Source organism: Nomia melanderi, chromosome 6, assembly GCF_051020985.1.
Source record: "Nomia melanderi isolate GNS246 chromosome 6, iyNomMela1, whole genome shotgun sequence".
Classification (NCBI taxonomy): Eukaryota; Metazoa; Arthropoda; class Insecta; order Hymenoptera; family Halictidae; genus Nomia; species Nomia melanderi.
In genome coordinates this window covers 17,809,772-17,836,304 of record NC_135004.1, presented here as the reverse complement: position 1 = coordinate 17,836,304, position 26,533 = coordinate 17,809,772, and the positions used below count along the sequence as shown (strand labels likewise).

Below are 26,533 nucleotides of genomic sequence, written 5' to 3'. Positions count from 1 at the left end.
AGAGATCCTGCCGAACTGTGTGTATCCGCGTTCCACGGGCGAGCCGTTATCCGACTATTGTCGCGGCGCTCCGTCCGGAACAAGAAGGCTCGATTTATTCGACCGTCTCGCGCGCATCGGTAATAATCGCGGGCAGTTTTGGCGAGCGACGGCTTAGCGCCGTTGGGATTGAGGGATCGGGTGTCCTGGTTTGTGTCCAACAAACGTTTTTATTCGAGCTTCCTTAAGAACTGAAGTCGTTCGACGAATCCAAGGATCAGAAGTGTTTAAATCTGATTAGAGATTGAGAATATAAAATTGCAAGCTATTAAATTAATTACTCAAATGAACGAAGCTTAGTCTCCTTTTCTTCTGACGTTTAAGAGTTCTATCTATTGTTTAGCTTCCGCTGCTGAAGGTTTGGGTATTCTGCAAGTCCCCGCAAAGGGTTAATTACGTAAGTTGATAGTGTAACAAGGGTTGCGATATCGAATAATCGTTCCTATTCATCTTTGCCACGAAAGGATAAATGCTCAAGATTCTCGTGGCAGTTAACGCGTTAACGAAGATGCGCGTTGAAAAGGGCACGCGTGAGAGCGTCGAAACACGTCGAATTAGAATGATTAAGGAGTCGGAATAATGGAAACGAAGAAGAATGAAAGGAAGAGAGAGAGAGAGAGAGAGAGAGTTGACCAGGAAGAACGTGAAAAATGAGACGCTGGAGCACGGCAAGCTCTACCGAATCTCTCGGAGCGGTTTCGTGGAAGGGCTTCGTTTTCGAAGGATAGCGAACGAACCGGCAAGAATGCGGCTGGCTGACAGCAGAATGGGGATCCAGCAGGATCGATGATCGAGAGACCGCGATTGTTCTTCGGCGGAGACCCGGTCCTCCCGGGTTCTCCCTTTTCGCGGAGGACACAATGCGAGGCTGCTGCAAGAATATTCGAGGCAGCCGGCGTGCTCGTTAAAACGTATCGCGGCGCTCGATGATAATTAATAAGGCTCGATGAAAAGCTTCTCCCCGAAAAAACAATGCTTTGAAAGGTAGCGGGGAGGCGGGGAGGAGGACCGCCCCTTGAGGATTTTCTGCGGCTTCGCCGAGGTGCTCGATCTTCGCGTAAACGGAAGAGACTGGAGCCTTTTATCAATTAAGCTAGTTTTCTGAAGGAAGTATTAACAAATTTACTGAGCTATTGCTTCTAAGTATACAGAGAAGCATCTCTAATGAAATTCAAAGTTCCTGTCTCTAAATGAAGTTTGAACAATTCTACTTTATTACATTAAGTTTGTGCGTCGAGTATTTTATTTTGAAGCTTCCTACTCCCTGTAATACACGTAACAGATTATTGTACGTTTCTTCAGACATTCAACTACTAATCAAGCGAAACTATTAATCTTTCAAACCAGTTCAAATATTCAATGCGTGGATGCTATCGATAATCGCGAAACAAGAAAACCAAAGTAGTTCTATCGTTAGCCTCCGAAGCCCACCAGCAACGAAATACCGAAATCATTCATCCGGCTTAGAATACTCCCAACGAACTCGCGTGTAGCTCTAACAACGGACGTTACCCGACGCCAGAAACGTTGGAGCGTTCCCACGAACTCGGCCGTTCTTCCCGGGGACGTCGCTCGATCCGGTTCAATCCGCGAGCGCGGCGGCTTTAACTCCGCGCAAAATCTCCGACACCTCGCGAGAGGAATAGCAAAGTGTCCCCGGTCGGGGGAGGGGACAACGGTTCCCGTCCCTTTTCGTGCGGGAAAGTGGAGGCGAGAGAGGGCGCGAGGCGGATAAAAGAAGGAAGACCCGCGGCGGGAGAGGCAGCGCCGCCATTAACGAGGGATCGAGGCGGCAACGAGGCGCGATTCATTTCCCCCGGCTCCTTGCATTACGTTTAATTAACATAATCCGCCGGCGGGATCGTTTCGTGGCGTGCTTTACGCACTCACGCGATACGCGCGTTCGCGGCCACGGAATCCGTTTCCTCTACCCGCGATAGAGAAGCCGGCGAGCTCCCAACGATTTTATCGAAATTCGTTAGTCCCTTGTGTCCCTCGCGCTGCCGACTCGCGCTGCGCGTTTGCGCTCGTGCCGCGAAACCGGGGGTGGAAATTCGAAAGATTGCGACTCGGATTGTCCGTCCATCGCTTGACCGCTAGTCAGACGGCACGGAGGCGAGAAGGGACTCTCCCGATGCGTTCCGTTTGTGGTTTTCTAAGCAGAAATTCAGCGGAATAGCAAATTAGTGTCGAGGAGAGAGGAAAGCGAAGATTGATCGATCGGGCGAGCATTCCTTAGAATAGCCAGCGAGTGGTAGACGGACAATGATTTATTCGACTGTCTATTCGACATTTAGCACGTTTGTTCATCGATGAAAGGGTACTTCGAGCGTTTAGCTTCCTTCGTTGGTAAAAATCCGATGCGAGGGGACAGATCAAGGGAAAGCGAAGGTGCAGGACACGCGAATTCTTTCCTCCGGTCCCTTAGCCGCATCGTAAATCGTCCTAACTTTCCCTGCTCGAAGGACTACGAGTTAAAAGATCATTTAATAGACCGCCCACGTATCGACAAATCAGCTAAGACTCTTAACACATCCCACGTTTGCGACAACTAGCAACGATTATGACTCGAATCGCGAAGTTGGGTTACTCGGAATCACTGCCCACACTCGCGAAACCATCAATTTTACGTTAGAACAATGTTACCTGTGCATCGACGCGAAACATCGAGTCAGCCTCGATTAAACGCGAGCGTACACGGTTACGATTCCAAGCGCTAATGCTCCGGCAAGACCGCACTAGTAGCCGAAACGTTTAAAACCGAACCGCCGGCCGTCGGGTCGTTAAAATAATTTCACTTTCCGCGCCGGTGTAACATTTCCTCCGAACTACCGTCGGGGAACCCATCATTTTTAAGGTTGCGGTTGCAGTTAATCATTCGGAACATTGGCCTCTCGATTCCGGACTGCTCAATAAAAGAGTTGCTCGCCGGAGGTGGCAACGAACGAGTTACACGAGCAACCGACCGTCGCTCAAACGCTCGATCTGTTAATCGTTAAACTTCGAATATTCAAAACTGCAATTTTAAATGCTCCAAACACCGGCCACCGTTCGTGTACCAAACGTAAGCGCATGATTTAGTATCCCGTTCAACGCCGGCGTATCAGCGGGCAATTCCAACGTAGCGAAAGGGTTAATTCCTTACGCACGATATTTTCGTAGAATCCAGCGGGAATTTCGATGCACGAGACAAAGAAAAACCGACCGACCCAGTCTCTGCTTCAAAGAGCACGAGAATAATTCAAAGTTCCTCCATCGAAACGGGTTTCTAAATCGCGCTTCCTGCTCCCCGTAACCAAATGCTAAACGCATAATACATCGATCCAAGGGGTCTTTCATCCAGCACCGGGACGATCGTCTGCGAAGTTACGAATTCAGAATATACTTCACCCCGCGAAGTGTTCTCCAGAGAAGATACTCTATTCAGCGGCGCTGTCGTTCCGCCCCGTCCAAATTTCCGCGAGCGAAAGAGCCATCGAAGCGGGCCGCTCGCAGTGAAAAAGGCCTCGCGCAAAGAACCCGCGAGCGAACGTGAAAGAAAGCACGGCACCCGCGAAGCCCCGCAGTTTCAATGAAGTCGAAGTCGAGCGCGCGCTCGGCCGTTCCGCGAGCCGTGAAAGGCAAATGCGCTCGACGAGCGACCGCGAGAGGGAAAGGGGAGCCCCGCGTCTTTCTCCTTTCCACCGATCGGCTCGCCGTTTCGCTAGAACGAACTAGTTCCGTTCTGGTACATAGTCCTACATATACACACCGAGAGAGAGTCGTGTCGCACGCGTGAACGCGACTTAAAACCGGTCCCACCCACTCACCCACGCGCTCGCGCGGACGCGGACGCGGGTCGGGGCAACAGCTCGCTCGCTCTCTTTGCGCGAGGGTTGCGGGTATGCGGAACGAAGGAGACAGCGCTTCGGACGCGGACCAAATGAAAATACGCCGGGACCGCGGTTATCCGATTTAATTCACCGGCCGACTCTTCGGATGAATGGAGGCTCGGGATGAAAACGACTCGAAGGATGTTTGCTAAATTCGATCGTGGACGTCCTGAGATGTAGTCCGGGACTCGTGGAAGAATGAGAATACGGTAGGATCTCGGTTAACCAATTTCATTCTGAGTGTGAGTACGCGTGAGAGGGAGAGAGAGTATGCGAGAGCGTTGATGAGAATAACAGGGCAACGATATTACCGTGCGCGATCAAGCAAATGAGCATCGCGAAGGCGCGAAACGAATGCAGATCGAAAGACGAGGGGGCACGGCAGTCGCAAGGAACTGATACGATCTAGACGTCGCTCAAAATCCCAAGCTTTTCTTGTGTACTGCAGAGTTAAATATAGTTTCAGTTAAGAGCTACAGTGTTTTATTGCTCGACGTCGGCCATCTTCTTACCTAATTGAGCGACTAATCGTTGAGACGAATGTAGACTACGGATGGAATTGTTCGAAGTATTCAAATCTGCTCGTATTTATCCTCGGGTGTAATCCGTGAGTGAACTATTGAGTTCGCGAATGGGTGAGACTCCGAACGATCTAGGTCGCGAAAAGTAGCGACTGGGTCAATACGTTTCCTGCTGTGTTCCGATTACTGGAGACATTGTTACGACACACTGCTGATGATGCGACTTCGCCTCGCCGATTCATCCGACAGATCGAATAATCCGCGAATAATTCCGTTGCGTCGGAAAGCGTGACGAACGCCGGAGAAACGGCGCTGCCTGCGAACCAGGATCTTTCCTCGCTAACGCGGATCCGAGTCGAGTTCGCGAAAGGACACGCGAAAAAGAAATCTGGACCGGCCGACCGGTGCCCGCGGAATAAACGCGGCGCACGGTGATTAATGGAAATCGATTCGAGCGGCTCGCGGCACTCTTAACGAACGAGATTTCCTCGGATTTTTCTCGAAGGTTGCGCCGAGATAGCATCGCAGCTGCCGAGGCAACGCCGATTTCGATCGACCCGCGACTTTCGATCCGTCAGACGCCGATCAGCCTCGCTTTCGGCTTTCCGCATTCCGCGTTTCGTTTCCTTGATGTCTGCGGTGCTCTTTGTGTTGCGCTCTTTCCTTCTTTGCAAACACTTTTAACACTCGACCACGCGTTTTTCTTTTGTAAGGTTAAACAATGGGAAGTTTCTTTTTTCTGTAGTTTTCCTAACCGTTTGCGAGTCGCGAGTATTTCCAAAAACTCGGTCGAAAAATCAGAAACTGAATAACTTCTCTATTTTCACGTAAAATAATTCCAAATAGAGCGATAAAAGAATCAAAATAAATAACTGGAAGGAAGACGAATAAATAAACTTCATTCGATAGGCTGGCACATTTAGGCAGTATGCCGGAGAAGATCGCGCTGATTGCTGTTTGCTAGCCTTCCTTCGGCAGTGTGCAGTATTCTGTGAATTTTCATGCTTTTCGGACATGTTCGAGGCGTAATCGGCTGATAAATTGTATTTAAAGATGCAGTCGCAAACTCGAATCGCTCGAAATCCAGCTATATGCGAATGAGAGCATAAAACCGGAGATTACTTGTAATCCAAGAACAGATTAGAGGCACTCGGCTACCAAAGGTTCGTTTAAGACGAATGTAATTTTACGCGACCAGCAATTAGGCGGCTGTCTACGAAAAACGTAATTTCACGTGACCGGCGTTTCACGCGCTAATGGACTACCAGCTGGAAAACCGGACGGCAGCGTTAAGCAACACGTAATGAAATTCAGGTTCGACGGTCGGGATCGAAATATTTGATTAGCGGATCGTAATTAAGAATGAAAACACGCGCTTAAACTAAACCAACGAGCCGGCTATCAAACATTACTCTTCTTCCTTCGTTAAACTTTCAAGGAACCGACCAAAATAATTCTAACCTGCAATTTATACGCTCGTCGAGTAAAATATCAATGAAACTCCGCCGCTAACAACCGACGAGGATCGATTAATATTTTTCATCGGAGATACCATCGATCCGCGACTAATTTCATCGAGCGATATTTCACGATCCGTTTCTGTTAATCACGAGCGTCGATAAATCAGACGGATAATCGATCGACGCTGAACTCTGCCGTTGCGGTCCGTAAACAGTGGCAATAATTGCGCCTCGAAAAACGTCGGGGGAACGTACCGTCCGACACGACGACGATTTTATTAACGACGCAGCCACGTTCCGGCTGGTTCGCGGAGACCCTGGCTCTAATAGTTTACGAGGTCGTTCTCGCGGCCGATCGTAAGCGCGAGGGGAAAACTGGGCCGAGGAATGCAGTTTGTCGATATTCGAGCGAGCAGCCCATTCTTCGAGCGAAGTAGCGTGGCGCGCGTTTCGTGCGTGCCACTGAGCCTCCAACTTCTGCTCCACCCTGTGCGCGAGCAGGGGAGGATCGGTTCCGCGTGGGAAACTTGCCATTAGGCGGGCAACTTCGGAAACGATGCTGCACGCGTGCGAAACGAGTTTAACCGGCGTTGCTCCCATTATGCGAGCTTAAGCCTAACTGTGCGTTATTGCCGCCGCGGAAACCGGCGATCTTATACAAAGGGCCAGCCGAAGGAATCCGATTTTGCAGGCTAACGAGCGTCTTATTTGTTCTTCGACCTTCTCGTCTGGTTTAGTTCATGTTTCACGCATAATCCGCGCGATCTTCTTCTCGTTCTGCGTGCAGGCTATTCTATACAAATCGATAATCGGCTGAAACTACTGGACTGCAGATTTCGAAGCATTTACGAGAAAGGTAGTGCAGCAGTTCACTGAATGTAGGAGAAATGTGGAGAATATCTATACGAAGTGTAGACGTTTTTATAACGTTCCTTAGGAGAACCTGTTTACTATCGTAACTCTATTTTCGTGATTATATTCTTAAGAATTTGTCTATAAAAATTCGTGGTCCGGTAGTTACTTTTCGGAAGCGACTTCTCAATCGTAAGTGAAACGAAAGTGTCTTCCCGAAGGGAGACGGACTGTATGTTAGAACGATCCGCTGTCACGTGTTACACGACGGACAGGGTCGCACGGGAGCGACTCGCCGCGCCGGCGAGGACGATACTTTCCCCGTGAGAGAGGAACGTCCGACAGGAGAATCGCGGAAGCCCCGAACAACCTAAAAGTTGCCCGCGTACGCCCACGGTGAACCACCGCGCGTGGACGTACTGTTACGCCAGAAGCGAAGATTTATGTCGCGAGACGACCAGCCGAGGCTCCGGAGCTTAGATTTAACTGCGGCTTAACGCGCTCTAAACTGCAGTTAGCTTCGGATCCGGTTGCTCGCGAAACTGGCTGCATAAAAGGATGAAATTTGCCTCTGTCCCGATGGCTTGCCCCGAAATTTACGCGTGAGCTCTGCTCGAGCGTATCTCAGGAATAAAACGCGTGCACACGGTGGTCTTTCGTTGCGAAGGTTGCTTCATCCACTAGGTGCTTTAGCTGCAAACGCCTGGAGAGGAGTCAGAGCGTACGCAAACAGGACATTCGTTGAAATCGTGTGCATCCATCCTCTATTCACGATTCAGCAATGATAACGAAATTACACTACAACTGAATCAGAGCGACATTGATTTTTAATCGCGCAAACCACAATTATCCAAGCGTCGGCTACTAAAGCGGACTCAAATCATCCGACGCAGCTAAGGACTCCAGAAGTCTACGAAAATCGTACTGCGCCACCCAAGAGCAGTCGAATCCCCAAGGGACATTCGACCGAAGGGAAACAACGAAGCTCGGCCGCATTCGCGTGCGAGCAGACCGCGCCCGTAAATAATAGTTCGATCGGTTAGCAATTTGGCGGCGTTCCCGCGACGATTCGCGCCGCTCCGAAATCTTTGGGGGTCCGGGATACATCGCCCGTGGCGGGCGTCGAATTCCTGACGGCCGGGGAACGGCCGAGGCAGGACCGAGGGGAAGACGGGCAGAGAAAGAGACGGAGGGACGAAGCCCACTCGTTTTGATCTTGTTTAGGCAGCAGCAGCAGCAGCAGCAGAGGTAGCAGAAGCAGTAACAGCAGCACCGGCATAAACAGCGGCGAGAGGACCCAGGCCGGATGGCCATCGGCATCGGGGGCTGTGATTTATTCAGGGTTATTGTCCTGCGCGGGGTTTTTGTCCTGCGAAGGGCCCGGCGGAACAACGCGCGCGTATATGCACCGGGAAGGACCGAGGCAGGCGGGCGGCGTCGCGTCCGAAATGGCAAGAACGCGCCTGGACCGGCCCAGCGCGTAGCGGATGCAACGACATTACTCAGTGAGTCCGACTCCTTCGCCTTTTTCCGCCCCGCGAACGTGCCACGCCGCGGCCGGGTGCATTGACATCGCGCGGTAGACGTAATTCTCGGTACGACGCTTCCGTATCGGTCTTACGTTTTCATTATACCTCGCGCGGACAACTTGTTACACGAGTCCCGCGTTTATAAAATACTACGCCGCGGCGTGGCAGCGGCCGCGCGGCCACCGAGGTGTGCGCTCGGTGTCGCCCCGCGCGTCGCCGTCAAACAGGATTCCGGCGGTGCTCGATCATGGTACCGAATACTTTTCAAGGGAACGCGCCGGCTACCGGCGCGAGTGAACGCGTGTTACGCTGATTTTCCGGCTTTTTCAGGGGACTGGTAACCGCTTGCGCTTCAAGGCGTTTCGCTGGAAGTATTCAGCATTTTATGGTGAAGCGCGGAGTACGGTTGCTTCAACTGACTTGGAAAGGAAGTATGCGCGAGTTAGGGAATAATGATATGGAAGATAAAGTCTAAGGACTGCTATATTGCATAAACACACTCGGTATATTAATGAACTCGAAATTAAGTAGCGTTTCAAGCAGGATTGAGCGGCGATCGCGCAAAGGATTGCAACTGAAATTGCATCGGATGCTGATAAGGAGAAATGAAAAACAGGTTCGCAGGAATCGCAAAGGATATCCGGCGTCTGGTCTCCACTACGGGGGTAGAGGATTAATTCCCAGCGAAAGCTGAGGGAAGGAGACGTGATTATCGGGAAACGAGGTCCCATCCGCGGCGGAGTATTCGGGACGTCGAATCGGTTGGGACGAGCGTGTCCTGCGAGGCAATAACCGGCGGCCGCTCGATACGGGCGAGGAAGACGAACGGCAAAAAAAGGAAACGGAAGGAGCCGGAGCATCGGTCAGGGGCCTCCGGACAACGGTGACTTCGGTCCCAGGGGACCTTGACGTGATCTCCTCTCCTCTCCGTTAATTAACTTAAGCAGCGATTAGAGCTGCCCCTTATCGTGTCCTGAGCGACGACGCTCGGCATTTAACGTGCCGTCGTGCCAGCTTCTACGTGCGCCCGGTCTATCCCCCCCGCCGGTCCCCCTCGCGAACAAAGAAATCGCCTGCCATCCGCCTCGACTTCCGCGACGGCGACGCGATCGACCGCCTCGTTCGGACCGTGTCCCGGCAATGTTCCTTCGTCTCGAATCCCATTAAAGCGTTTCATCGCTGATATAACTGTTCGCACGGTGCACCGAGCATCCCGGCCGAACAATCGTTGTTCGCCGAACAGCTCGAAATCATTAAGACGATATAACGACCGTAACCGTGGCGGAATGCAACGATCGGCGAAACGTTATTCCTCACGAGCGAAATTCGTGGAACGAAACTCGCCCATTGAAATTGACTCCGACTCGCGGGTACATATTGAACTTGTTCTCGTCCCCGGTAATCATCGGATGTTTGCGCGCAGCTTGTTTGGTGTACTCGCGCGAATCGAGAGGGGGGGGGGGGGGGGGGGGAGAGTGTTTATTCGATGCGCTCGGCCGGTACGGATGGACCAATGGTTTTTCGCGATTAAACGATATTTCGGTGCGCCGCGATAGAGGAGACCGAGAGGATCGGCCGGTAGACTCTGCATCGAGAGTTCATGGAGTACGGAATATACGGTTCAACCGGGGACTTCGGAATTGCTTTCGATGAACGCAGTTTGTTCCATTAAATTTCAGCTTAATAGCTATCATATCGGCGGCCGCTATTTATTTTCATTAAACACGTACAGCACAGCGGGGAGACCGTAGTCCGTCCATTCTCCGATCCCAGACTATCGCCCCCCCCCCCCCCCTACGTGAATCACAGAACCGATCAGCGAGCAACGATACAACGATTCCCTGAAAGCGGCGCGACACGAATAGGGGAGGCGTGCGAATAAATGTTCCCCGTTCCAGAGGAAATGGAATATCGGATTAAGGCCCGCGATCCTCACCCACTTCGTCTTCCCGAGGAAACGACCTAATATTTTCGACGTTGAGCAATCGCGCGAGCTTCCACCCCTGCGTGATCGAAAGTATCGTTTACCCGTGGAATCGTTCATCGCCGCCTGGGGGAAACGGCGAACGCCGAACGACGCAAAGCCACGGTCGGACCGGTCCTGCACGCATCGCCGGGCGACCGTGAAGAGGGACCCCGCTCGTGGAATATAGGGTGGAAGGAAAAACGACCGCGAACGTTGCCGGTCGGGGGGTGTCAAAGTGCTCGAGCATCGAGAGCGTATAAAAAACTACGGGGTGGAGAGCCAGGGGTAGGTGTGAGGAGAAAAAAATTTATTCGGCGTGCGGTTCGCGATGGGGCTCAAGTGGCTGACCGGCGAAAGGGGTGAAGTTCCGGGGAAACTGGGATTAACGCGCTGATTGGCGCAGCGGTCGCCGAGAAACGGTGCTTACAGATTCCTTGGAAGCAATTGCGATGTATAAGATAATCGGTGTCGAGGAAATTTGATGGTACTATTGTATTTACATTAATTTATTCTCCATTCATTTCGTAGTACAACCTTTTCAACTAACACACATCGATTTTGATGAAACTGCGAAGTAGTCCTCGAGGAAATATTTGATACGTATTTATTTCTTATTGAGCAGCCAACTTTGGGGTGTCGAAACCACCCTCGAAGTTAAGGGTTGGTAGTATATCTGTTACAATGTCTCTGGAACTAGGGGACGAAGATTTTCTAGAACATCAAAAACTGCTCTCGTGGAAGGCTACTTTATACACTGAAATTGTAAATAATACAAGAAACTGATACGCTGATCGACCAATATTTAAATATTCAAACTACGCGTTCACAACTTCTGATTCTAAGCATCAAACCCTGACGTCTTCAGTATGGCGACGTTCGTCCCCAAAGGGTCAAAACCTACTCGAGATCGGTCGGTCGATACGCCAGCCAAGAAGTTTCGCGAACCGTGCACCGCCTTCCCGACTTATTCGGTACGAATTCGAAAAGTTTCCGACCCCGCGCGTTCTCCGAGTTGTCACGGATGTTCGCCCTGCGGGACAGGGATGAGAAATCTTCGGCGATCGAGCAGTGCGCTGGAAGAGGATTGTTTTCGAATCGAGTCGCGAGGAAAGAGGGAAAACCGAGCGAAAACTGCGTCGCCGTTCTTCCGTATTGATCTCCCTTTTCTCTCCTCTTTGCGTCGATGCTCTCTCGCAGGGGGTTGCGCGGCGGCGAGCGAACAGAAAGGGAAACAAAGGAAAGAAACGGGGGTAGGGGGCCGAAGGCGGGAGAAGGAGAGGGCGAGGGAGAACGAAGGTTGTTTATGCTGGCCCCGTCGCGACTGAAACGCTGGGGCGTCATAAATTATCCTCCGAAATCGTCCAACGACCCCAACGGAGACGCCGCTCGCTCGCTCGCTCGTTCGCGCCGCGGGACGCGGGACGAGAGGAGAACGCAATTTGGCCAACTGTGCGCTGCTCGACGGCCAGGAAGAGTATCGCCCGATGATTGGTGCCTCGATTAAAACTCCGCGATTGGTCCCGACGATTGGACCCAATACCTTTGACGTCTTCCGACGTTCTTCCAATTGCTACCGAATAAGCGTGCCCTCAATTGGAGTATTGTTCTCCGATTTAGACCGCGCGTCGACGCTGTGCCGCGGCAAGCTTTAAATTAAAACCCGAGTCTGTTTCGACGCGTCTTGTATTCGTCTTTACAATCGTAGCGTACTATCGTTATATTTCTCAACAATTTCATGACTAGTGATTAGGAAAGTATTTAGGATTACTAACAAGATTATTTTCTTCGTAATGTATATCAAAACGAAGCGAGATGGATTGATACGAACGAAATTGCATACTTGCTACCAGCGATCGAACGCGTTAAGAAGTAAATTTCGAGAACTTAAGGCGAACGAACAAAAGCGATAAACAAGATCGTAAGGTATAACAGTCAAAGTGGACGGTGAAATTGCCGTTGGTCGTAGAGGAGAGCTTAAAGTTTCCTCGCATCGACGGCCCCATCGAAGGACGCAGCTGCGAGAGCGAAAACAAGTGAAAGCTCTCGAGGAGCGACGTTAGTTCCGCGATCCAGCGTCGGAGACGCAACCGGGCATAAAACTCGTCGAAATAAAAGTAATGGAAAGGAGGAGGTGGCGGTGGCTCGACTTCGGGGAGCTTTCAACGACAACCTTGACTTTCGATACCGAATCGCGATCGCAACACGGAGAGTAGAGGAAACGCGGAGCGGATGTGGGAGGCGCGACGAGGAGCAGCAGCAACAACAGCAGCAGCAGCAGCAGCAGCAGCAGCAGTAAACCTCTTCTCCGAGCCGTCTGCTCGTTTACGAGTCGGAATATCGTACGGGGAAAGCGAGAAGAGGAAGAGGAAGAATAAGAATAAGAAGAGAGGCCGTCGAGGAGGACGAGGAGGAAGAGAAACGATAGGGGACACGCGGCAGCATCGCGGTACGATAAATGCGCGTACGGCAAGAAGCAACAATGGCAATTATGCGTCGAATGGGACGCGACAAGATGCTTTCACTGCGGACGAGCATCGTGAATAAGAGATAGCATCTGCTGGGGCCCGGCTGGCTCCGCTCGAGGATCGTCTATTGAATGCAATAGGCTTCCGCCGCGGCAGGGTTCGCCGCCTATCGACTTTCGACTCTTTCGCGTACGCGCGGGGCTTCGAGATCGATTTAAGCCGAGTGTTTGTCCGAGTGATACCGAAAGCCAATTGATCGGGACGCGAATATCGGCTTATCCTCGTCTGCGCTCGCCGCGCGCGGCCGCTCTCGCTCCTTCCCTCCTACCCGGTGAAAGTTCATTAACTCTTCCCGGCCAGCGATCGCGACGTACTCGCGCGCCGATCGGGTTAAACGGTTTCGAATTATGGGGCAAATTGACGCAACAACGGGTGTATTACGCGACCGTTCATTCTCGTCCCGGTCGTTTCGGGCTGGGAATCCGAACGAATAAATGGAAAAGGAACCGGCTGGAATCTATTCGCCTGGAACGAGTTTTCAACGCGTATCCGTCGAAAGTGATTTAACCGAACGATCCCCATGGAATCGCACATCTATGATGCTATCGATACGTCTGCTTGCGTCGGGTTTATCGAAATTTATATTCGTTCTGTGTACTCGTAGCCGTTGCACGGAATAGAGAACTGAATCTTTCTTATGCTGTTACCATGAGACTCTTCCATACTCGTTTATATTTCATATTAGAATACATTCCAGGTTTACAAAGAGGAACTCTGAAAATCTCGAGGAAACTGCGTTAGCGAGTCCAACTCGTAACCATTTTGTCTCTTGCCTACGCGAGAACCGTTCGAACATTGACATTCATATGAACATCCATAGGTTCCTGAACACCGTAGACACCAAGGATCACGCGCGACTTTACGACCACTCCGAACAACGAGTAAACGCTCGAAACATTCTTATTCGACGCGATTACGCGTCCATCAGCGCGAAGCGCAATTTCGTTGATCGCGAGATGCAGCTCGTCATTCTTATCTCGCGTCCGCGATCCGAATAAAATTGCGCCGAGGATCACGCGCCATCGGACGCATTATGGGATCTCATTTCCGGCGTGGCCCCGAATGAATTAACTCTCGAGGAACTCTCGGGGCGCACAAAGAGCCAGGTGACAAGGAAGAAGGGGCTGGCGGCTCGGAGTGGATGTAAAGTTCAGGGAAACGCGACAGAAGTTCCGGCGAGCGAAGGAAGCGGGTGGCGAAGGCACCCTCTGTCCCTCTCTCTCTCTCTCTTTCTCTCTCGCTCGCTCGCTCTGTCCCTTGCAGGAGGGTGGAAAATTCTGGGTGGAAACGACGTCGGCGGCGTCGCCGGCAGTGGCGGCGCCTATATTGATTTTGGGCCGAGCACGGGCCGAGGGGTTGGCGGAAGGGAGGAGGACCGCGTCGGCGGGAGCTACGACATTGCGACGCGACGCGCCGAGCAGAGCCGAGCCGGGCCGAGCGAGCTACGCGGACAACTCGCGGTGTTTCCTTTTCGTTTTTAGTCTTCTACTTCAACGGAGTCTACTGGAGCGGACTTGATTCTCCCTTTTCCCGGTAGCCGATATGTTTCTACCTGACGCTGACCTTTGAGTTCATTCGCCGTGTGTCACGATCGCGACCCTACTCTGTTCTAGCGGGATTAACACTGGAGACGTTCATTTCCCGATGAGATTACTTGTCCGGTAGAAAATTGCAGCAGATTTTCTAGTTCGTACGTCGTAGTGTCCGGTTTGATGATTTTCAAAGGTGAATGTTTGAACGATGTGATTCCTGTAGTTACTCGAATAGAATAGACTGTTGTTTTATTTCGGAAGTGTCTAATGTGATTAGTTGATCATGTTCTGTTGATGCATCGTGCAAAGGTTAACGTTATATATAAGACTTGATAATTCCGCTGTTTCATGTCAAGTGGCGCCGAGAGTCACCTCTCGAACGCGGAGGGTTAATATCGGCGAGGAACGGGCGTGCCAACGGCTGACCTTATTCTTTCATTCCAATTGCTGAATTCTTCCGTGCCGTTCCGCGTCGCGTCGAATTCGCAACGCTCGGCGTATGAGAATATTTTGGTTCGAGCGGCCGTTGCGACTGTAACTCGAGTCGCATTCAATTCCCTGTACCGCGTTTCGCAAGTTACAACGTGACTGTAGACTCTTTTTCGGGAAAGGAAACGCGATAGTGGTCGTTAACTCCAATTCAAGCGCATTCGTACCGATCGCGTCATCAAAATTTTTATCTTCGAACCCAAACTTTCAGCTATGGCGGAGGTATAGCTGTGTATGGCAATGTTTGACCCGGTCTGCGTATCGTAAAGGTGATATCACAGCGATTTTAGACTGATAGAAACTTCCGCTGTGCAATTACGTTAGATTAGACTATAACGTGTGCAGCTATCGAAAGATGATACACACGACAGCCACAAATTTATATCAATTATATACTCTAATCGATCAGTTCATCAATTTATGTCTCCTTTCCTCTTTCCGCTAACAAACATTTCGATTAACTTGTTTACCTTTGTTCCCACGTCACTCGTCCGACTAGTCACGACAGAAATAAGTACACACAATGTGTCGGTACGTTTAGCGTTAAAATTCATATTTCAATAACAGCGCGAGACGCGTTACACGGCGAACGGCACCTACGAGGAGCGTTATTTCCGCGACGATTCAGAGGAAAGAGCGGCCGGCCCTGTCGCAGAAGCGTAGTCGATTAATTTTAAAGTCGGGGACGGGGTTCCGTGGAGCGAGGCTCGGGCGCCATTCACGACGGTCCTTTGTCGCGTGTCGCGTTATTGTTTACGAGCAATTTCGCAGGACAACGAGTAAAAGATGTATGCAAACGCGCGGAGAGCAACCCTTCTTCCGAGGGGCGTACGGTGCAGCGTACCGAACGCCGGCCATCAAAGAACGCTTTTTTTCGTCCCTTTCACGGCGGACTACAAACATCGAGCCGGGGCGTCGGGAAACGCTCCAAAGACGCGACCAGCCTCCACGAGTTTCGACTCCAAAGAGGAAACAGCGCCGATGGGATGCAGAGAAAATATATACAGATGTCCTGCTATCGTTGATCTAGGTAATTACGTGTAACAGAGCTAATCGCGACAACCACTATCGTTGAGTGCAATAATTCGTTCCGCATCGCGGTTAGAGGAAACAACAAGAAAGCAATCCAAGCACGGAATCAGCTGCACTACACAATTCGCGAACCTTAATCGCAACAGTCTCAACTAATGCGTTTCGACTCGTATAAATCCTCGTTTTCACTTATCAAAGCGTTTACCGTTAGTTCGAAGCACTGCCAACTGGATGAAAAACTTCCAATAAAATGTTAAACTGTACGACTACCGGTGACTTCAACTTTTCGGAGTGGTTTAAAATAAATCCCCGTCAAGCGTGAGAAGCTAAGCAAAGGGTGAGCCAGTTTTTAACCCGCTGAACCCCGAAGAATGAAACAACAGCCTCGGAGAATCGTTCGAGCGAGGTACGCAGGATAATCGATGCCTGGAAGACCCGCGGACTCGGTTCTTTTTAGTTGGCCGCGCAATGATAAGCATGTGGCGGCGGTGGAAGACGAGAACACGACGCGGCGTCGATTCGATCGCCCCAGGCGCGGCATCGGAGCGGTTTCGTCTTATTAGGTGGACGCGTTTTTTCCCCGTGCCGTGTCCCTTTCCTCCCGGCGGCACCGACGAGCAACACCTGTTTCAACGCAATTGATATCCGCCAGGGGAACGAGTCGGTTCACCCGTCGATCGACCGGCTAGATCCAGGAACACCGCAATTGGAAGACCGTGTGTATTTACGGAGGCGCGCGAGACTCCATAATTCATCGCGGCCGCTCTACATTCCCGCGATGCGTTTCTCTAGACGCCAGGAATGCCGCTTCCGTTGCGTTTACTACTCTTGATTTCGATAATACAGTCTCCAGGTTTTTTGCACTCGACGATACGTGCTCTCAGAGTTTTTCTATCGTTCTCTAGGATCGCCTGGGAGTTTTATCTTCCTCCGCGGTATCGTCGTTCGCTATCTTTCATTCGCGCGCGAGACCACTCAAGGTGGAGCTTTAACCGTAATTGCTCGTCGTGCGAGCTATGGCGTGCCGAGTTACGACCGTGACCTCGCGCGATCAATTCGCGTATGATACCTAGAGCTGCGGGCGAGAGCCTTCGGTACCGGGCTGACCGAATATCGAGTTAGCTCTAAATCCTGAATCGTTGCTAGGATAGTCCTCGCGATCGTCGTAGCGTACGTTTCTTAGCACGTTAGGCGCCATGTCAGTCACTGATAACGCTTCCGAATTACTTGAGAACAACCGTAACATGCAAGACAACCAATGTTCACTGAAAATATTTAACAACGTAAAAATAATTAACCCTTTGCACTCGGAAGTATTTCGCTAGATATATTTAACATTTTCTAACTAGACAAAGACGATGTGTTTAAATGAACTCGAAGAGAAATCACAAGTGAACTGAGAAACAAAGCTTCTTTATCCCAATATTTCCCGATGCATTATACATAGTTCAATATTAAATATCAAATTTGATAGTTTTACTGCGTCAAATCGAGTGGTGACAGAGTCCTCCCGAGCGCAAAGGGTTAATAACTCCTGCTTTTCTTTGGAAAGACTAACTCTACAGAGAAACGGTAAGGATTTCGGTGGCGCTTAACGCGTCAATCGCGTGGGGCCAATCGTCTCGAAATAATTGAATAGTCGATCCCGGTTTCGATAGTGGCCGGCGAGCGTTCCGTGGCGAGCGTCGATCAACGCCGGTCCGAGGGATCGGAGGAACAGAAGTAACCGTGCCTGTATCGCGTTAGCGGGGCCGCGTTATCAATGGGCATAATTGTCGGAGATAACGCGGCTCGCTCGGGGCATCCTTGAGGCGCGCCGCGATAAATCATCCGAGCGTACACGCGGCGGCGTGTCGTTCGTCCGTACAAATACCGGCGGCGTGTCGTCGCTTTATCTCGCCGTGCATCTGGATTATGACATACAACGCACGCGTATCGGTCGCGGTAGCTCTCGGGCCGCGATAACGGCGAAACTCGCGGCGCGACGAGAGAATCGCGCTCGGCCGGACACCTTCGGGGCAATTTCGCAAATTGCCTCCGACCGGGAGCTTACGAAAACGGTCGGCCGGTGTTACCGAGCCGAGTCGAGGACTGGAAGCGATCGCGAGCTCGATACGAGACGAGACCAGACGTTTATCTAAATTGCGTCCCATTGTTCTATTTGCGGGCAGCACGCGACAGTCCGAAGATAGGAAAGCGCGACCTTGCACGGGAAAAAGTGCAGTTTATTTATTTATTCGTTTCTTTGGAATTAACCTTTTAAACTCGTGGCTCTGGAGAGTTTAAACTTTGCGATATCAATGTCTTTTATCGTATTAGCGATAAAAGAGACGGTGGAATACAGAATTAACTTAGAATAAGGCTAGTGAGCTTTGGAAAGTTACTACGTCGATTAATTTGGAAAGGGAGATAAAATCGGTTGTTGGTCGTATTAATTCCACAGAATGAAACCGAAACTTTCACGTAATTGGTGCATAATCGTGATGGTTTTACTCTGTCGATTCGATGAGTTTGCTTAGCGTTCGCGCGATTGCCTTGCTTTTTTTCCGCGTTCGAACCCTTCCAATTAGTCGGGTCGCAGAAGTCCTCGCGGGACGAGCGTGTGAATTTTGAATCCCGCAGACTCACGCTTGGCAATTTTCCGTGACAATCCGACGTTGTCTTCGCGGGGAACTCGGTTGCACCACGGATTGCCGTCGTTACGAACGCGAATCGCTTCGGACTGCGACGAGAAGCGAACGGTGGCTAATCGAACCGAGGAGCTTCTTCCTTCGCCGCTGATATTCCGCGGAGATTGTGTTTATCGGTAGACGCGCGAACGCGGAAAGCAAGTGAGCGTCGTGCCGCGTTAAATAATTTCCGCCTCGTCATCGCGTGCCGGCGGGCGATCGAAAAATTCGCTGGGTCACGCTCGACCCTGACACGCAACCGAGCCGGGGAACGCTTTCGATTTTCGGGCCGATCGACCGGCCGTTTGCTCGCCCCGGGAAAACGAAGGTGAACGAGGTGTTCGGGGTGATTGCCGCTGAATAAATATTTATGCAAACTCCGGCGGCGTGTACGCTGCGACGACCGACAATGGAGACATTAGCTGCGGCGGATACGCGAAAGTGAATTTCCATAAACGAGTCAACTTTTCCAATTTTTTCCCCGAGGCGCAATCGAACTGACAACCGAAAATCCGGCGCCGACAGTGGACAGCTCGCGTCGCAACTTCAGTGACTCGGTAAACAAGCCTGTAACGAAAGCTCGCGTGACTTCATTCATTACGAAACGCCGTCAACAGTCTCGTGTTATTTATTTCTTTCGCGTTTAACGATCGCCGCTGAAAATCCAAAATGTCGAAAATCGAGGTCACTGTTATGCCCGAGTAGTAATTGATGCTTCAAACTCCAGTAGAACAAGGTCGAACGTTTACGCGTCCACACTTTCGATCGCGAACGATCGATTATCTAGCACGAAATCCAACGCACCGCGGAGAAGGATGAAGAATCGTTTCGTTATCTCAGGAATGAAGAGCGCGAGACCGGCTGTGCCCCTATTGGGCATCCCTTTCGTCATCATCGAACTGCCGGCTACTCTCCCAGCCGGCTAGCACGGCGAACGCGACCTCCACGGTGGAAACATAAACAGCGCCGGGCCCCGGGACTCGCCGAGACCTTTCTTATCTGTCCCGGGTGAAGGAGAAAACACGCGCAACGTTAGTTCTCGCACCTGTATATTTCATCGAGATACTAACGAGACCGCGCTGCTCGCTCGCTCGCGAGGGGCCTCTCGCTCCCTCCCGCTGCGGAAACCCTCTCGATGCCCGTACATGTCCCTTTTGCCCCGTTGAAATACGACCGCTCGTGCCGGAATTCAACTCCGCGGATCTCGCTGAAATTCTAAATAGACACGACACGACACGACACGACACGACCGCGTGCGCGCATGACTCGAATTTACCGAGCCGGAGTCGACGAACCAGCGCCGCAACTTGCGCCCGCGGACCACTTCGCTTCTTCACCGAGGAACCGAGCCGTGTGGCATCCCATTGCGACCATAGAGGGAAAGAGAGAGAGAGAGAGAGAGGGAGAGAGGAGGAGAGAGATTGAACATAGCGTAGGTGTGAAACGACCACGGTCCCCGAGACTCGCCGGCGAAATTCCTCTCGAACGAATGCGATTTCATTCTTCCCGATTACGCTCTCTTCTCGGCCATGCTTCCCTTTCCTTTTCAATTTCCGCTGAACCGTGCTCGCCGCGCAATAAACGCGGCAAAACGGAACAGAACGCCGACGTACCGGCAATTTTACGAATGGAAAATGTAAATACGACGTGGTACCCTCCAGCTTAATGTCTGTTACATGAACTTCGACGGTTGAACGCGATTAACGGTAGAACACTACCGGACGAGTCGAAATGATTCTTGGATTTCTGCTCTCGTGATTTTTTAGGAGATGGCTTCTTTGAGTATTTTGGTAGATTGGTTCGGTGATGTGCGTTCTATAGTACACGTTGATCGAAATATTGATAACTGAATTTTTCTGATTATTCGGACCTATCAATTGTGCTTTCGATCACTCTTTCGAGCAATAGTTTAACACGTTGAGGTGAATGCTATCTATAGCCGTCCAATTCTTAATGTAATAAATAAACAAATATAGTAACTTTATTCTCAGAGTATGAAATCTTGATGGAACTCCTCAAGAATCAACTAATTAACAACGGAGAGAATTGCTTTTGTTGTCCATCACCGATTTCAAAGTGAGCGTTAACGCGTTGAAGGGTTGCAAATGTGACGTTCTACGAATTCGACAGAATCTTCCGGTTTTTCCTCGGAAAATTCGATGGTCCAGACACGGCGCAGACTACGAGGGTTCGAAAACCGTGGAAACGCCGCGTCTCCCGGCTCGAGCTCGCCTCGATCAGCCTTCGTCGCGTTACGTAAGCAAGGTAAACACTTACGTGCGCGAAAACCTGTTGTCCGACACGACCGGGGAAAACGTTGTACACGTGCCAACGGTGTGACGAAAAAGCGTAAACGCATGCTTCGATGGCAAAAAAGGAACGCAAAGGACTTCAGAATTTTCCCAGCGGACGCAATCTCAGCGCCTGGAAGCCTCGAGGCGGACAGTTTCGTCGGATCACCGTCCTTTGCGTGTCTCTCGTCGAATGAATACGTTATCTGGCTATTCTATCCCCGCCACTCTGTTTCCACTCAATTCTGTTGCTCGCTTAAACGCTGCTACGACAGTTTAACCCATTATACTCGGAAGTTTCTCGCTAGAAATGTTTAACATTCTTTGACGAAGACGATATTCCTTGAAACTAACTCGAAGGGAAATCGCCAGTACATCGGGGAAGAAAGTTATTTTACTCCAATATTTCACGTATCAAGGTATTATACAAAGTTCAACATTAAATATCAGATTTCATAGTTTTATCGTGTTAAATGAAATGGTGACTGAGAGTAGATTAATCTTCTTCCATACAGTCGCATTCTCATTTCTCGAAGCATGCTCTGTTCTGGCATTTCTAGCCATTTAAAGGCACCGATACCGCAGTACGACCGTCCGACATTCTAAAGACCGTCTGATAACGATAAATTCAGTAAAATCCAGTTCAGAGTCTGTTTTCCACAAATTACAGCGCAAGCTCGGCTCATTATCCGACAATACGTTCGTAATTTGCTTCAGGTTTTGCGTTCGCCGACTACAAACCGGTTTCCGGACTGCACTGGACGTAATGCGTATTGTTTACTAAACATTCACGGCATTAGCAAGAATGGAATTTATGTCGCAAAAATGTTACGCGGCGACACGGCTCGGTGACCGCATATTTTCGTCACCGAGAAAAGCGCGCTCCGCTCGAGCTACACGCTCGCGTGCTGCTCGCGCCACCGCAAAAACGATTTGTTTACCAAGCAAGTACCCTTGGCCGAAAAATAGTATTCTCGGAGACGCAATTATCGCGGACGAAATAACTCGAAACCGACTGGGACCGGGTCTGCTCGTGTCGGAGCAAGTTATCGCGGACTAGATTCACCGAACGCTCAGAGTTTTCTGGTTTCCATGAAATTTTTAGCTCTCCTCCGCAAATCCTTCGCAATCCCCCGTGTGACCGTAAAGTTAAAGGAACGCGGTCATTTTTCTTGCGCCGATTTTCAGCGTTGCGCCGAGCGACCGGGTGAAATACAGATACCGATCTTCTCTTAGTAATATTAGCGTATTAGAGTAATTGCGGGATTGCAACGCGCACGGATTTCACTTTTCTTCTGGCCATAAAGCGGCCGTAATCGGCGCGGCGGCGAAAGAAATCGCGAGGCAAAGTGTTAAATTGCGACAACGGGAGACGAATGGGAGTCCATAATTTTTCAATGCGGACCTCTCGCGTACCCGGGGTAAGTAATGTCAACGCAATAAACTTTCCGCGACAATAAACCCGAGTATCTGTCGGTGCGTATGATATATTAAACAAATAAAGAAAGGAGGAAATCATTGAAACGCCGGGGTCGAACACGAATGACCAGTTCCCTCGGCGTTGCCCGGTCAACAGGTTGAACAATGCGTTATCTTGTTTCACGAGGACTTTTTTCCCGCGGCGGGTATAATTGACCGCGCTTTAGTATTGAAGCAACGAAATGATCAATCAACGATCCCACGCAAATATTTCGCTCGCGCGCCGATAAAATTTTTCAATAACGTTCCCGGCGCAGGAAACACGCCCACGCGGAACATTCCCGTGGCTCGTGTACGCGCGCGCGTTTTCCGCGGCACGAAAATCCGATCGGCGAAAATCGATGACCGTTTCATTAATTGGCCCCCGGCTTTTCCCCCCCTCGAGCCGTAATCCGAATCTAAACCGCGGCGTCGATTTAAATATTTAAATCAAATTCGACTTTAAATATAAACCGGCGCGAAACCGGTTATTTCATCTCGTTATTCCTGTATTTAAATTCGAGCGAAATTGATTTTGAAACGCGCGGGCCGATCAACGGTGCCCATTTAAAAGGACCGTTCGATAATCGAAAGTGAGTCGTAATGTATCGATCACCGCGAACCGGAGCACCGGCTTTTAATTACGCCATATCCCCGTTCCCTCATCAGGACGCCGGCCGTCGTTCCCGTCTCCGTTTTACGCTGCTCGTTGGTGACAGCGATCGTAAAAAAAAACAAATACCATTCCCTCAGCATCATTACCCGGGGAAAAAAACGTCCAACGAGACGGGACAGGTTAGCGCGACCTCGGGGACGCGCTAATCGCGAACATTCGGCGCGCTGCGAATCGATTGACGGCCACTCGCCAACTTCACGCGGCCGCCCGGCGGTAATATTTGCCGAGTGACCAACAAATTCACAACGGTGTCCCGTCGCAAAAAACCACGGCCAGAAACGGGTGAGTCGCCTCTTGTGTACACAACGAACGCCTTCGAAAACTACTATATTATCGTCGACTAATCAACGAACATTTTCGATCCCTTCGACCGGGAGTGAGCTAGCCAACCGCACAACTGCGTCCCGCGATAACCTTTCCTCTTTACGCGCTCCGAGCGTCCTAACTGTACTACGACGTCTATAGTAAAATCAATCATCTTGTGTTTACATTCCTCGAGAGACCGACCGTTGTTATTATTCATGATTCTACCGTAGGTGTCCATGGTGGACGGATCAGACCGCGAGTCCTGACCCCTCGTACGACGAGACTCGTCAAGACTTCGAAACTAACTTAATCATTGTTCGTTACGCATCGAAGCTATTTCGCTGTTATCAATGTACTCCGAAATTCCTATTTCAAGTGGAATGGACAATTTTTCCACTTGCAAGTTGATAGTGAAATGTTACGCGAGCGAAACGTAGCGAAAGTAAATAGTACGCCGAGGGGTTAACCTAAGTGTCGCGATCCAGCGTAGAGAACAGAGTACTCACCATCGACGAGGAAGACGACGTCCGCGAATTCGTCCCTCCGTCCGGCGAGTAGAGTTTCGTCTGGCCTACAGCTCGGTCCCTAGTGCGTGCGCGTGTGTCTCCTGCACGATCGGGCAAGTTCGATGACACTGTGCGTTTTACGTCGGATGTGACCGGCACCACTGGCACACTCCCGTCAAACGCAATCACTTTTCGGCACGAGCGACCACGATCGACACCCTCCGGCTACTCGCGGCGAGGCGCGCGCGTTTGACGTGTATTATTTACCCACGGACGAGAGAACCACGGTAGACACGTCTTACCGGCCTGAACTCGCGCTCGCGACTACCCGGAGCCCCTAGCCGAGGCGACCGGAGCGCCGCCGCCGGAAGCCGAACGAAACCGAGCCGACACGAAATTTTCGCTGTTACGAGTGGTGTCGCGGCTTCGTCCCCCACGGTGCACGAATAATCATAATGGTAATGGTAATCGTAATAACGTGTCTTTATTGCCGGGCCCCGGACGCTTGTGCAAATCCGCGGCTTTATAGATCGATTCGATGGGACCGACGGTAAATAAATCGTTTTTTTTTTTGTATCGACATTGGGGGATATTCAGTGGATCTGTGTAGATCGTTTGTACCTTGGTTTTGATAGAGAATATTTTGGATTTATTATTTGGTAACGAGGAGGCGATGCGAGTGCGTGTCAAGTATGATGCAAGGATACGAATAACGATGTGTAATGGCACGTGAATCAGCGCGTGTAAAATGACGTATTTCGAATATCTAATCCTTAACGATGATAGTGAAATTACGCGCATTGCATATCTGCAAGGTTGAATTTAATGACAATGATAGTACACAAATGTAAATATTGTTGTTGGAATCGTTGTGCATGTATAAGAACACGGATTATTATCGTTATTATTCATTTTATACAGCGTGAAGGAAGCGTGGCCGACAAACTGCCAAATAAGTGACGATGCAATCTTATCAGACGCGTTAGTCGATTAAAAAATCTTAATTCAAATAGATAAACCTTCCAGTTCCGATTGCTTCGGAGTAAAGCGTGATAGTAGGGAAGTTTATTGCGAATCTTCAGCTTCTTTTCACTCGTAGGATTCTTATCTTCCCGCTTGTGTCATCGGTTACGAAATATTCCGCGTCAGCAACGAAATCCGTGGGACCCGATAGTTTCGCGGGGCCCAAGCACCTCGACTGCCAAAAGAAAAATCGGACCCTTATGGGACGGCGACCGGTAAATGCCGTTACGCGCGTCCGAATTGCCGCAGCGCGCGTTTTTTCTCGCGCGCCGCGGCGACTCGCCTTTCGAGGCACGCGGATTCGATGATTGACAGACACGCCGGACGAACGGACGGACGCTCAATCGCATTAATTGATAATCGTTCGCGGCCGCCATTTAGCCAGCCATAATTCGTAACACGCGTCTCTTTTTACTGCGGAGCGAACAGTTTATTATCGTTCGCTGTCATAACGACAGGTTTTTACCGCGACCTGTTTGCGTCCAATGATCGGCGACTCGAGCGGAGCAAAGACTTCCGAAATTATCTAATTGAACTAATCGCGGGAAGAAAGTGAAACGTCATGACTCACGATAGAATTCGCGGCATTTCCTGCTGCACACGCTTCCTGCATAGTTTATTTCGTACCAGTTTCTTATCGCCGTCCACGGATCGTTTCCATAGCCAATGATCGTCCAGCGTGGGAACGCTGTAAAGTCTTTCCAAAATTCAGCGGAGAGTCTTTTTCTGCTGACATTGCGAAGAATTAACGATCGAGTAGACGAGAACGGCGAACATCCTCCATTGTCATTTCGAGTCGAACACGGTACGAACCTGTGACGTAGCGGGTTCGCGAAACGAGTCATCAGTGAAATTAGATTCGAATGATCGCGGCGATCGTCTGGGAAGACGGAATGTCAACGACCGTAGGACAAACGGGCCGGGTCAATTTCATCCCGGCGTCGTCTCCTTAACTGTACACGGGCTCGACGAAGAACTCGACGACGGAGGAGACACCGACGTCGATGGGGTAGCAGGATCGAAGCGGGATCACAGGGGGGGAGCGAGGGAGGGGAGGAGGATGGAGGCAAGAAACGGACGAACGCTCGTATAATCCGCGTTCCCGACGTTCTGCACCGGTACCATTACCATTACCATTCCAGGTCTTCTTCCCGTTCTTTCTTCGGGCAGCTGGTAAACAGTATTTCCAAGTCGACCGAGTAAATCAACAATCGGTCGCGTCTTCCGATTACCGTCCCGGCTTTTTCCGGCCGACTCACGTCCCCGACGGTTTTTGCGGCCGTCTCCACGCATCCTCGCGGCCGTCCCGTCGTTTCGTTGGCCCGATGCATACGGTTACGAGCCGTTCACGGCGCACCGGGGCAACTTCTTTGCGCCCGGGCTTTCCCCTTACGGGAATTCGTTCGCCGAGGGAATAATGGCGGTTAACTGTATATACAGAAACGGCGGGGACGCGCTCGGAAAAACCGGGGAGCGGATTTAATGCCGCCGCGTGGCCTCTTAATTATTATTAGATTACGCCGGCTCGCCGGGGGAACCGGTCGCGTTTGAACCGCCGACGCGAGTCGCTTTTTCCGAAATCGAGTTTGACAGCGACGTCCACCGCCGATCGGCGGACTCGCCGAGTCACGTGCGTCGACGACTTTCAGCGATTCCTCGATTACCGCGCGCGTACGAACGTTCCATCGGAGGGAATATTCGAGGAATTTCTTCTCGGTTTCTTCGACGTTTCCCTGTTTCCGCGGAGCAGCTTGTGCGCGAAACGAACGTCGATTTTTTACTCGCCT

At 50.8% G+C, this 26,533-nt stretch overlaps 1 protein-coding gene across 8 annotated transcripts in view; it reads right to left on the bottom strand.

The window, feature by feature from the left end:
• The window catches only part of Prosap (SH3 and multiple ankyrin repeat domains prosap), a 266,877-nt gene extending 242,806 nt beyond the window's left edge, over positions 1-24,071 (bottom strand). For all 8 annotated transcript variants that reach the window (XR_012998868.1, XM_076368719.1, XM_076368725.1 and 5 more), the window contains exon 1: positions 23,724-24,071. The gene's annotated coding sequence lies outside the window, so the exon portion shown is untranslated. The remainder of the gene's footprint in view (positions 1-23,723) is intronic.
• Between the last annotated feature and the right edge of the window lie 2,462 nt (positions 24,072-26,533).